Below are 10,000 nucleotides of genomic sequence, written 5' to 3'. Positions count from 1 at the left end.
CTCCTCCCATAGACAGGCACACACCAAGAAAACTTGCTGTAATCATCCACAGACTCAGGCTAGGATATAAAGCCTGCTGGGAAATTGTGGAAAACAGTGTCAGACCATGTGAACACTGTCAAGAAGAAACACAGCAACCACTCCTTCACTACCTGCTGAATGCAGAGAAACAGCACAGCTAAGAGGTGCAGCACAAAATGCAGTACCTGCACAAGATGCTGAGCATGCAGCTGCCACAGTCACAAAGACAATCATTGAAAACTTAGAAGAGCATGCCCAGGTGCTCTACAACCTACCTCCACCAAGGTAATCAAACTAATAAGTGAAATCATTCACCCTCATCACATCCCCTCATTGTAAGGCTCTATCCACATCATCCACTATCATTCTTTTAAAAAACTTTTGTTTACCTACAACTAAAATCCTCCCGCAGGGACCCAAGGGAGTAAAGGGTTGGACAACCCCACCTGCACCGCTTCTCCGATTTTCAAAGCCTTACACTCATTCAAACTTCTTCTATAATATGACATGATGGCCCTCTCTTACTGACACCATCATCCTTCCCTTCCCCCTTGACCACTCCTATCTCTACAACTAAAGATATTTTCAAATTTCAAAAACTAACCATGTACCTAAAGAATCTTTTCAGATCACCTACGGGCCGAACAAGGGAAAGGCCCGTGCCAACAAGAAGTGTTGGCTTAATACAACAACAACAATCTGTGTCAGATGTATTCACGCTATTTATTGCATTCGGTTGGCTTGAAGAAACGGGTACCTCACTTTTCATTGGGCAATACCTGTGACGTCACGAGCGATGTCATCAGGGGGGACCGTTTGCTGGTTAGCCGTTCCTCTTCGTGGGCGGAGCCTCATCCTTATTGGTGATGGTGGAGGTCCCCTCGAAGGGCGTGCTACCAGGTCGTCCTCAGGGCGAGAGCTTGAGCTGCGATCACCCTCAGGGTTACTAGGGACGTCCTCAGGATGAGAGCTAACGCTTCTATCATCCTCAGGATCCCTCTGGTGCGATGGTCGTTGTGGGGCGGTGTCTGCTGCTCTCCTGACGGCGGTGGGGAGGAGGAAGGTCTCCTGTGTGATGTTCAAACTGGGCTTCTCCCTCCCGATGTGCAGCGCTTCTAAGATTCGCAAACGACGTAGATCGGGTCCTTGGTCAATAACCTCGAAGTTACCGACGATGTCGCTGCGTCGGATTCTTTTATTATGGGCAGTCCTTGCATGATTAAATACTGCTCCTTCCTGCGCGTGACAGGAGATCCTCTTGGAGAGGCGCATTGACGTCATCCCGATGTAAGTTCCGAGGCATCCTCGGATTGGGCACGTGTATCTGTGAATTCTGCCCTTATTTTTAATAAAAATAATAATAATAATAATAATCCCATGACAAAAGTACTACAGAAGATGGATGCTGGGTACCAACTCAAGAAAAGAGGCAACAGAATCAACCATCTGATGTTCATGGACGACATCAAGCTGTATGGTAAGAGCATCAAGGAAATAGATACCCTAATCCAGACTGTAAGGATTGTATCTGGGGACATCAGGATGGAGTTTGGAATAGAAAAATGTGCCTTAGTCAACATACAAAAGGGCAAAGTAACAAGGACTGAAGGGATAAAGCTACCAGATGGGAGCAACATCAAACACATAGATGAGACAGGATACAAATACTTGGGAAAAATGGAAGGAGGGGATATAAAACACCAAGAGATGAAGGACACGATCAGGAAAGAATATATGCAGAGACTGAAGGCGATACTCAAGTCAAAACTGAACGCCGTAAATATGATAAAAGCCATAAACACATGGGCAGTGCCAGTAATCAGATACAGTGCAGGAATAGTGGAATGGACGAAGGCAGAACTCCGCAACATAGACCAGAAAACTAGGAAACATATGACAATACACAAAGCACTACACCCAAGAGCAAATACGGACAAACTATACATAACACGAAAGGAAGGAGGGAGAGGACTACTAAGTACAGAGGACTGCGTCAACATCGAGAACAGAGCACTGGGGCAATATCTGAAAACCAGTGAAGACGAGTGGCTCAAGAGTGCATGGGAAGAAGGACTGATAAAAGTAGACGAAGACCCAGAAATATACAGAGACAGGAGAATGACAAACAGAACAGAGGAATGGCACAACAAACCAATGCACGGACAATACATGAGACAGACTAAAGAACTGGCCAGCGATGACACATGCCAATGGTTACACAGGGGAGAGCTAAAGAAGGAAACTGAAGGAATGATAACAGCGGCACAAGATCAAGGCCCTAAGAACCAGATATATCCAAAGAACGATAGATGGGAATAACATCTCTCCCATATATAGGAAGTGCAATACGAAAAATGAGACCATAAACCACATAGCAAGCGAATGTCCGGCACTTGCACAGAACCAGTACAAAAAGAGGCATGATTCAGTGGCAAAAGCCCTCCAACTGGAGCCTGTGCAAGAAACACCAGCTACCTTGCAGTAATAAGTGGTGCGAGCACCAACCTGAAGGATTAATAGAAAACGATCAGGCAAAGATCCTCTGGGACTATGGTATCAGAACAGATATAGTGATACGTGCAAATAGACCAGACGTGACGTTGAGTGACAAAATCGAGAAGAAAGTATCACTCATTGATGTCGCAATAGCATGTTGAAGAGAAAGAAAGGGAAAAAATGGATAAGTATCAAGACCTGAAAATGGAAATAAGAAGGGTATGGGATATGCCAGTGGAAATTGTACCCATAATCATAGGAACACTAGGCACGATCCCAAGATCCCTGAAAAGGAATCTGGAAAAACTAGAGGCTGAAGTAGCTCCTGATGTTTCGAACACAGCACTGTTCCGTCCTTCGGAAAATCTAATTTAACTTTCATTAGAAAGTTAAAGAGGCAGAGAGAGTTAATTCTTCGTAGCATACTGAATACACCCTCAAATTATGGATGTATTTCTATACATCCATAATTTGATCCTTTATCTTATACTGCTAGAAAAAATAAAATATAGTTTTTAATTAAGAAGACATCACATAAGCAGGATATTCTTAGAGCCATTAAACTCGTCAGTTAACATAGAAGTAGCTCATACGAATAGACTTCGAAATCTGGTGTAAAATCGTGGAGAACCATCTAAAAAAAAAATTCATCTTTGATTACTGACTCTACGCTGCTGCGAGTCATGTCATTCCAGTATTTAGAAGGGACAAGGGAAGGGGAGGGGGGCGATCTCTCACACACATCCCCTGCAGTAATGAGGTTATGAAAATGTTCATTCTCATTCGTGAGATGAATTGGAATCTATGAAATGGCAATTGAATTATTCAGTTGGTAAGTGAGGGAAGATGAACTATGTGCAAGACAGAATAAGTATTGTATGTAATGTAATGTATTTTGTATGTATGTAGTATGTATGTATGAATATATATATATATATATATATATATCTATATATATATATATATATATATATATATATATATACACACATATATATATATGTGTGTGTGTGTGTGTGTGTGCGTGTTTGTAAAATACACACACACACATATATATATATATGTGTGTATACACTATATATACTATATATATATATATATATATATATATATATATATATATATATATATATATATATATATATATATATATATATATATATAGTATATATGTTTGTGTGAGTGTCTGTGTGTTGTGTGTTTGTTTGTGTGTTATGTGTGTGTATACAAGTTCCCTTACTCCCTCCCATCACCCTTCCATTCCCTCGTCAAATTTTAATCCTTCACTTTGTCATCCCTTCCTGCTTTCTATACATCATCCGAAGTAATCACGTTGCTTCCCCCTAATTAATTACTTCCCATCCTCCCCTACGTCACCTCTCTCCTCTCTCTCTCTCTCTCTCTCTCTCTCTCTCATTGTTCTCCTACCTCGCCATGTCAGCTTTTCGAATGTTTTAGCATATTACTCCAGATGCAAATAGGCAGCGCTAAAAACATATGCACGAGTGGGGGTGTTGGGGGGCGGCATTTGCATGAAAATAAGCAAACGACCACAAAAATGAATAAAAAAGTGAGTTCTGTCACTGGCTGTATTGAAAGGCAAACTATCAATCCTGAATCCTTATTGGTAGGCATTGTCGAAATTGGTCTGTTTTGTTATTTAGATTGGCTCAAATATACGTACGCGTGAGTATTCCTTACAAAGATGGTAACATACATGAACGCACACACACACGCACACACACATATGTATATATATATATATAATATATATATATATATATATATATATATATATATATATATATATATATATTTACATGTCCCACCGAGTTGGCGAACTTATTTTCAACTAAAATATTCCTCTTCGGTTAACATATATGAAAATACATTGTTTGGGAAGGTAGAACGAATTGGATATTAAGGGACATTTGTAGCTTATTGCTTAAGTATATATATTATATATATATATGTGGGTATGTAGAATTTTCTATACAGTATTGCCTGCAATCTTATTCATATCTAATCCGAGTATATCACGGAATCCTTAAAAATCTTATATCCAAATTGTACTACTATTAGATTTTAACGGTAATGGGATATCCCACCTAAAACTACAAATATAATTTGCATTAGAGTAGTAATGAGTTTGCTAAAAAGTGACGAAGAATCTTCAAAATAACTTACCAAATTAACCGAAACCTAATCTTATGTTTCCAAATGCTTTTGAAGACAAGCCTTGTGCGTTTATCCTTCATATAAGAAGCAAGGACGCAATAAAGGAAAAGGAAGGAAAGAGAAGAGAACGAATTGTAATGGATAATCGTCGAGGGGAAAGCAAACGGAAGAAAAGAGAAGGTGAAAGAAGGTGAGACGAAAATGCACCAAGACCTTGACCTCATCTGGATTTTGGGGGACGAGTGGATGAAAGACAAACGTGTCCTGAATGAAAAAAAGGGATTGTGAAGAACCACCAGCTGCTTCAAAAAGAAAAAGAAAAAGAAGAAGAAGAAGAAGAAAAGTTAGATGAGAACTGAATCTATTTTGAAATGACGACAAAAATTAAAAGCAGATATCAACAGTGCAAGGAAGGAATTATTTCCCTGACAAAAAAAAAAAAACAGATATCAACAGAGCAAGGAAGAAATTATTACACTGACTAGAAAGCAGATATCAACAGAGCAAGGAAGGAATTATTTCCCTGACAAAAAAAAAAAAAAAAAAAAAAAAAACATATAAACAGAGAGAGGAAAGAATTATTTCCCTGACAAAAAGAAAGGCAGATATCAACAGAGCAAGGAAGGAATTATTTCCCTGACAAAAAAAAACAGATATAAACAGAGAGAGGAAAGAATGATTTCCCTGACAAAAAGAAGAGCAGATATCAACAGAGCAAGGAAGGAATTATTTCCCTGACAAAAAAAACAAAAAAAAAACAGATATAAACAGAGAGAGGAAGGAATTATTTCCCTGACAAAAAAAGCAGATATCAACAGAGCATGGAGGGAATTATTTCCTTGACAAAAAAGGCAGATATAAACAGAGCAAGGAAGGAATTATTTCCCTGACAAAAAAAAAATATATATAAACAGAGCAAGGAAGGAATTATTTCCCTGACAAAAAAGGTAGATATAAACAGAGCAAGGAAGGAATTATTACGCTGACAAAAAAAAGCAGATATCAACAGAGCAAGGAAGGAATTATTTCCCTGACAAAAAAAGCAGATATCAACAGGGCATGGAGGGAATTATTTCCCTGACAAAAAAGGCAGATATAAACAGAGCAAGGAAGAAAATATTTCCCTGACAAAAAAGGCAAATATAAACAGAGCAAGGAAGGAATTATTTCCCTGACAAAAAAGGCAAATATAAACAGAGCAAGGAAGGAATTATTTCCCTGACAAAAAAGGCAAATATAAACAGAGCAAGGAAGAAAATATTTCCCTGACAAAAAAGGCAAATATAAACAGAGCAAGGAAGGAATTATTTCCCTGACAAAAAAGGCAAATATAAACAGAGCAAGGAGGGAATTATTTCCCTGACAAAAAAGGCAGATATAAACAGAGCAAGGAAGGAATTATTTCCCTGACAAAAAAGGCAGATATAAACAGAGCAATGAAGGAATTATTTCCCTGACAAAAAAGGCAGATATAAACAGAGCAAGGAAGGAATTATTTCCCTGACAAAAAAGGTAGATATAAACAGAGCAACGAAGAAAATATTTCCCTGACAAAAAAGGCAAATATAAAGAGAGCAAGGAAGGAATTATTTCCCTGACAAAAAAGGCAGATATAAACAGAGCAAGGAAGAAAATATTTCCCTGACAAAAAAGGCAGATATAAAAAGAGCAAGGAAGGAATTATTTCCCTGACAAAAAAGGCAGATATAAACCGAGCAATGAAGGAATTATTACCCTGACAAAAAAGGCAGATATAAACAGAGCAAGGAGGGAATTATTTCCCTGACAAAAAAGGCAGATATAAACAGAGCAAGGAAGGAATTATTTCCCTGACAAAAAAAGCAGCTATCAACAGAGCATGGAGGGAATTATTTCCCTGACAAAAAAGGCAGATATAAACAGAGCAAGGAAGAAAATATTTCCCTGACAAAAGAGGCAAATATAAACAGAGCAAGGAAGGAATTATTTCCCTGACAAAAAAGGCAAATATAAACAGAACAAGGAAGGAATTATTTCCCTGACAAAAAAGGCAGATATAAACAGCAAGGAAGAAAATATTCCCTGATAAAAAAGGCAAATATAAACAGAGCAAGGAATGAATATTTCCCTGACAAAAAAAGGCAAATATAAACAGAGCAAGGAGGGAATTTTTATTTCCCCCTGACAAAAAGGCAGATATAAACAGAGCAAGGAGGGAATTATTTTCCCTGACGGGGAAAAAGGCGATGATAAACAGAGCAATGAAAGGAATTATTTTCCCCTGACAAAAAGGCAATATAAACAGAGCAATGGAAGGAATTAATTTCCCCCTGACAAAAAAGGCAAAATATAAAAGAGCAAAGGACGAAAATATTTCCCTGACAAAAAAGGCAGATATAAACAGAGCAAGGAGGGAATTATTTCCCTGACAAAAAAGGCAGATATAAACAGAGCAAGGAAGAAAATATTTCCCTGACAAAAAAGGCAAATATAGACAGAGAGAGGAAGGAATTATTTCCCTGACAAAAAAGGCAAATATAAACAGAGCAAGGAAAAAAGGAATTATTTTCCCTGACAAAAAGGCAAATATAAACAGAGGAAGGAAGAAAATATTTCCCCTGACAAAAAAAAGGCAAATATAAACAGAGCAAGGAAGGAATTATTTCCCTGACAAAAAGGGCAAATATAAACAGAGCAAGGAGGGAATTATTTCCCTGGAGGCAAAAAAGGAGGTATAAAACAGAGCAATAAGGAATTATTTCCCTGACAAAAAAGGCAGATATAAACAGAGCAAGGAAGGATTATTTCCCTGACAAAAAAGGGGGGCAGATATTAAACAGAGCAACGAAGAAAATATTTCCTGACAAAAAAGGCAAATATAAAACAGAGTAAGGAAAGGATTATTTCCCTGACAAAAAAGGCAGATATAAACAGACCAAGGAAGAAAAATATTTCAATGAAAAAAAACAAAAAAAAGGCACGATATAAACAGAGCAAGGAAGGAATTATTTCCCTGCCAAAAAAGGCAGATATAACAGAGCAAATGAAGGAATTATTTTCCCTGACAAAAAAGGCAGATATAAAACAGAGCAAAGGAGGGGAATTATTACCCTGACAAAAAAAAGGCAGAAATATAAACAGAGCAAGGAAGGAAATTATTTCCCTGACAAAAAAAGCAGATATCAACAGAGCATGGAGTGAATTATTTCCCTGACAAAAAAGGCAGATAAAAACAGCAAACGAAGAAAAATTCCCTGACAAGAAGGCAATATAAACAGAGAAGGAAAAGAATTATTTCCCTGCAAAAAAAGGCAAATATAAACGAGCAAGGAAGGAATTATTTCCCTGACAAAAAAAGGCAGATATAAACAGCAAGGAAGAAAATATTTCCTGACAAAAAAGGCAATATAAACAGAGCAAGGAAGGAAATTATTTCCCTGACAAAAAAGGCAAATATAAACAGAGCAAGGAGGAATTATTTCCCTGCAAAAAAGCCCGATATAAAAACAAGGAGGGAATTATTTCCCTGAAAAAAAAAGCCAGATATAAACAGAGCAATGAAGGAATTATTTTCCCTACAAAAAAGGCAAATATAAACAGCAAGAAGGAATTATTTCCCCTGACAAAAAAGGGCGTATAACAGACAATGAAGGAAATTATTTCCCTGACAAAAAAGGAAATATAAAACGAAGAAGGAATTATTTCCCTACAAAAAAGGCATATAAACAGAGCAACGAAGGAATTATTTCCCTGACAAAAAAGGCAGATATAAACAAGAAGGAGGGGAATTATTTCCCTGACAAAAAGCAGAATAAACGAGCAAGAAGAATTATTTCATGACAAAAAAATAAACAAAGCAACGAAGGAATTATTTCCCTGACAAAAAAGGAAAAGATTATTAAACAGAGCAAAGGAAGAAAAATATTTCCCTGACAAAAAAGGCAGATATAAACAGAGCAAAGGAGGAATTAATTTCCCTGACCAAAAAAAAAAGGCAAAAGATATAAACGAGCAAGGAAGGGAATTATTTCCCTGACAAAAAAAAGCAGCTATAACAGAGCATGGAGGGAAATTATTTCCCTGACAAAAAAAAGGCAAATATAAACAGAGCAAGGAAGAAAAAATATTTTCCCGACAAAAAAGGCACATATAAAACAGAGCAAGGAGGGGAATTATTTCCCTGATAAAAAAGGCAAATATAAAAACAGAGTAGGAAGGAATTATTCCCTGACAAAAAAGGCAAATATAAACAGAGTAAGGAAGGAATTATTCCCTGATAAAAAAGGCAAATATAAACAGAGTAAGGAAGGAATTATTCCCTGATAAAAAAGGCAAATATAAACAGAGTAAGGAAGGAATTATTTCCCTGACAAAAAAGGCACATATAAACAGAGCAAGGAGGGAATTATTTCCCTGATAAAAAAGGCAAATATAAACAGAGTAAGGAAGGAATTATTCCCTGATAAAAAAGGCAAATATAAACAGAGCAAGGAGGGAATTATTTCCCTGATAAAAAAGGCAAATATAAACAGAGCAAGGAAGGAATATTTCCCTGACAAAAAAGGCAAATATAAACCGGCAAGGAAGGAATTATTTCCCTGACAAAAAAGGGCAAACACATATAAGAGAGCAAGGAAGAAAAATTATTTCCCTGACAAAAAAGGCAAATATAAACAGAGTAAGGAAGGAATTATTCCCTGACAAAAAAAAGCAGAGCAAGGAAGGAATTATTTCCCTAAGATTAAAAAGCAGATATCAACAGAGTAAGGAAGGAATTATTTCCCTGACAAAAAAAGCAGAGCAAGGAAGGAATTATTTCCCTAAGATTAAAAAGCAGATATCAACAGAGTAAGGAAGGAATTATTTCCCTAAGAATAAAAAGCAGATATCAACAGAATAAGGAAGGAATTATTTCCCTAAGAATAAAAAGCAGATATCAACAGAGTAAGGAAGGAATTATTTCCCTAAGAATAAAAAGCAGATATCAACAGAATAAGGAAGGAATTATTTCCCTAAGAATAAAAAGCAGATACAACAAGTAAGGAAGGAATTATTTCCCTAAGAATAAAAAGCAGATACAACAGAGTAAGGAAGGAATTATTTCCCTAAGAATAAAAAAGCAGATATAACAGAGTAAGAGGAATATTACCCTAAGAATAAAAAGCAGATATCACAGATAAGGAAGGAATTATTTCCCTAAGAATAAAAAGCAGATATCAACAGAATAAGGAGAATTATTTCCTAAGGAATAAGCGATATCAACAGAGTAAGGAAGGAATTATTTCCCTAAGAATAAAAAGCAGATATCAACAGAGTAAGGAAGGAA

This window comes from Macrobrachium nipponense, chromosome 23 (genome assembly GCF_015104395.2).
Source record: "Macrobrachium nipponense isolate FS-2020 chromosome 23, ASM1510439v2, whole genome shotgun sequence".
In the NCBI taxonomy this organism is placed as follows: Eukaryota; Metazoa; Arthropoda; class Malacostraca; order Decapoda; family Palaemonidae; genus Macrobrachium; species Macrobrachium nipponense.
The sequence above is the reverse complement of the archived record's forward strand: the minus strand, read 5'-3'. Positions refer to the sequence as shown.